At 35.9% G+C, this 4,095-nt stretch overlaps 1 long non-coding RNA gene across 1 annotated transcript; it reads left to right on the forward strand.

Annotated features, from left to right (window-relative positions):
• Positions 1 to 338: 338 nt before the first annotated feature.
• LOC308611262 lies at positions 339 to 2,526 on the forward strand. Its single transcript, XR_014014813.1, has 2 exons — positions 339 to 408; positions 2,256 to 2,526. It is a non-coding gene; the product is annotated as an uncharacterized lncRNA (long non-coding RNA).
• The last annotated feature ends 1,569 nt before the right edge of the window (positions 2,527 to 4,095 follow it).

The raw sequence follows: 4,095 nt of genomic DNA on the forward strand, positions 1-4,095 counted from the left end.
CCTCTCTCTATTCAAACCACTCCTGTATCCTCCAGAACCAGCGCCTACTTCTACTTTCCTGAATGAGGTCAACTACACTTCACCAAGCTTAATGTTTTTTAATTTTAACTAATTAATTTTTTAAAAATTAATTTTATTGAAGTATAGTTGATTTACAGTGTGTTAGTTTTAGGTGTACAGCAAAGTGATTCAGTTATACATATCCATATATCTATTCTTTTTCAGATTCTTTGCTCATATAGGTTCTCATAGACCAAGCTTACCAATTTTATAGTTTCATTGCCTGTCTTCATCTATGCCATGACCTCATTTCTCATTCACATCTCAAAATTAAACTTTCAGAACTCCATTGCAACAACGATCAGTGGTCTAATGAACTTGTATAAGATGACCAGAAGTTGAAGTATTGTAAGCATTAGTAATATAAAAGTCCAACTTCTGTCTGTTCTGCAAATGAATATATGTTTAATCCTAAATATATGTTTAGTACTAAAAGTTTCACCATGGTAGTGTGAGTCTTTCCAAAATTTATTACATTCCTATTATATGCCAAGCACTGACTTACTCTTTGATTTCATTTTCCCCCCAATTTTGTTTTCCAAACACAGAATGACAACTTGGTGAAAAAAAACCCTGCGGTATATACCAAATACCAAGATGTGCATCCTCTGCCCATCCTCATTTCTGTATTCCCACTCATCCCATCGTAATTAGATTCTGCCACTTTTCTCCTGAGCCCTATAATAGTCTCATGTCTACTCACTTCCCATCTCTTCCCCATCTTTTAATCTCAAATACAGTTCATACATACAGAACGTCACCTGAATGATGTTCATAACTGATGGCTGCTTGCTTTCTTAAGAATGCTTAAAAGATGCAGTGTTGGAAGAGAAAGCTGTCACCACCTGCTGACTTGTGCCCAAAGTCTCAGAGGCTGAAACTTCTGCTTTCATAAATGGGGAGGTCCAGCACAGAAGTGAATTGAAGAAGTGCCACAAAAGAGCTTATGAGCCTTTTAAAGACTTCCCAGGAGATATACACACACACATACATGTACACAAGATGTTCAGTGTGATTTCAGAGAAATTCTCAGAGACCTCATATGTCTCGAACACTGGGTAAGACCTCTGCTTCCAGACATTCTAAAATTTACTCTTGAATAATGCAACCCAGAGAGTGGAGTACTTGGACCAAATTATTTATATCCCTTATAGTATTATTTCTGGCAAATTACCCCATCCGCTTTTGGCTTGCATAACACACAATTACAAGAACTTCTTTTCTATCTATTGGTAGAGGTCCTCTTCCATCACATCCTGTATACAAAGACTATATAAGTGCACATAATGTCTTACATATTATTTCATAGGGTTAACCGATACTTGGTGTCCAATGTAGAATAACATGGACTATGGGCTAACAGTGTTCTATAAAGAATAAAGTAGTTCTTTGTAAACTAGACTGTTTATATATTTCATACACACGCTTTGTTTCCCAGTTATTCTCTCTTATCACTTAATAAATTCTTTTGATGTCTTTTCTATATCATTTGTACTAAAGTGAAACAAAGCAAGATGTTTTTGATTGCTCCATACCTGGACAAAAGTGTTAGAATGGAAGCCTAGAGGCTGCTATGGTGGTAGCAGTCATAATGAAAATGAGAGAACCCCTAAATGGATGTGGTTTTCCTGCTTCAATTACCTGGAGATTGTTTTCCAGTGCTGACACCAGGATGTTCTGCATTTTGCTTTAGTGAAAGGAATGAGTGTTTCCTCTACAGTTTTAATTATAATTTTGTTTCCTCTAAAATGGCTATGTAATTTCATTGACCATTGAGTTAATACAAAGTGAACTCCTTGGCCTGGCCCTCCAGGCACTCCAACTGTTCTAACCTATCCCTGCTGCTCCATCACCTCCCCTTCTCCTACACATGGGCCTGTGCTGCCATCAAACTGCACAAACCTCTCTTCTCTCAAGTGCTGGGGAGTTTTCTAATCTCTGTGTCACTTTTCATTCTGCTGATTATGTCAGGAATCGGATTTTCTTAGATGCGATGCATACTAAATCTACTTTACACGTATAACATGCTTATATAGTTAGTAAATTTGACAAAAAATTATTAAATGATACCTAATGATGACTACATTATAAAATCATATATATATGCTTTTTCATATATATTCATGTCTTTCAACACTAACCTCACCCTCTCCATTCTCATAATACTTAAAATATGCTTGCTTTATGTTGTCCAGGCCATTGCATGTGGTGCTCTCTTTGCCTGGACTTCTCTCCTTCCTCCGTTCTTCTACTTGCTACCACTTCCCCATGTAATGACCCGATTTGGAGAAGACTTGTTTCTGCTTCTCTTATGGGTTCCCTTAGTACCCTATTCTAAGTTCTATTAATTCAGACTGCATTGTAACTCCCTGTTCATTGTCTTACTTGCTCATTGTGTCCCCAATGCCTATACAGCACCTAACGTTTGGAAAGTACTCAAATAAATGAAAGTTGGTGACATTGAAATACATGTATAACTGGTTTAGAAGAGTTAAATGATCATTGTTATTGAAAGTCATAAAGATACTTACGCCTTTGAGCCAGTAATCCAGGAGTCAAAAATTCAAATGCTTTCAGGGTCAAGCAGGTAATCTAAATGTACAATGTTGGCCTGGGGGAAGGCAATGGGAATACAGGTTACTGTACTTGCCTCACCTAAACACATTCAGATTTACACTTTTATAAATACTGTCGATACAAGCCAAACAAACCATAACCCCTGTCTCATTCAAAGAAACAATTCTGTAGAGGAAAAAAATATTCATAATAATATTATTTGTGAATCTATCTGTAATAAGGAAAAAAATGAAGACAAATAGCTAGTAATAGGAAGCGGATTAAATTAAATATAGATTGTATCCATTAAATATCATGTATTCTTTAACATTAAAATAATCCCCCAATTGTAATATATGAAAAATGCTTTCGTTATTGGAAATGGTGAAGGAATAACACAAAACTCTGTGTTTGCTGTAATTGCAACCATGTAAAAATATACATCCTTGTTAAAAAAAAAAAAGGATTATGCAAAATGAAGATAACTATGTTAGGGTGCTCAAAATAGAAATGATTTTTGTAAAGTTCAGCATTTAATAATGCCGTCATTTTTCCAATCCTAGTCTCTGGAGAAAGCTTTGGCAATATCTCTTGGAGTCTTAGAAGATGATACCTAGCAAGCAGAACCAGGTTACTTTGGGTAAAAGCTGAAGAATATGAATTGTGGGCTGAGCTACAAATAACATTGTCATAGCAACCTCCAAAGATTTCATAGAAAAGGCATGACTTGGATTTCTCTTTTTTTTTTTAAGGAAAATGACTAACAAGATCCCTTTTAAAACAGTTCCGATATAGTGCGGGATAAGATACAATAAGTTTGATAAAGAGTTTTGTTGAGAAATTGGGATAACCTGGCAGAACCTTGAGATCAGAAGTGAGACTCCCTAGTGTAGCCTTAGCACATTGTTTTGTGTATTGATTAGTTTTCAGTGACGTAACACTTATGTGATGCCAATCTGCCTTCCCTGCAGATAATATTTATTTAATAATAAAATATTAAGAACAATATAATAATTCTATAATGATAATAATGGTTATTGTTAGTAAAAAAAGTTCAATTTTCCTTGTTAAGAGACATTTAATATATTTCTCTGATTCTTTATAAAGGCTTGATTATCTGTTCTCAGGGTTCTTCTGTGATACTATATATAACCTCCTGGAAACAGAGGACTGTGGAAATACTGATAGTATCAACGGAAATCCTTGTAACTTCTCTGGAAAGGGCGTATTCCATCAGTCTCATTGCCTCATTTGTTAAGCTGAATCGCCATCCTCAGTGACAGATCTTTTCAGTGTCCAAACTTCCTGCAAGGATTTATGTATTAACCCCATTCTGTTTGAGTTTAGATCAGGGGTGTCCCTTAGGTTATTTTAGGAACCCAGGTTTCCTGTAGTTTGCAAAAGCTGGCCCAGCCCACTGGCAGAAAATCTGCTTCTGATAGCATAGTCCTGTGGTAACAACTTTGGTATCTTGCACAG

This window comes from Mesoplodon bidens (assembly GCF_964165515.1).
Source record: "Mesoplodon bidens genome assembly, contig: HAP1_SCAFFOLD_426, whole genome shotgun sequence".
Classification (NCBI taxonomy): domain Eukaryota; kingdom Metazoa; phylum Chordata; class Mammalia; order Artiodactyla; family Ziphiidae; genus Mesoplodon; species Mesoplodon bidens.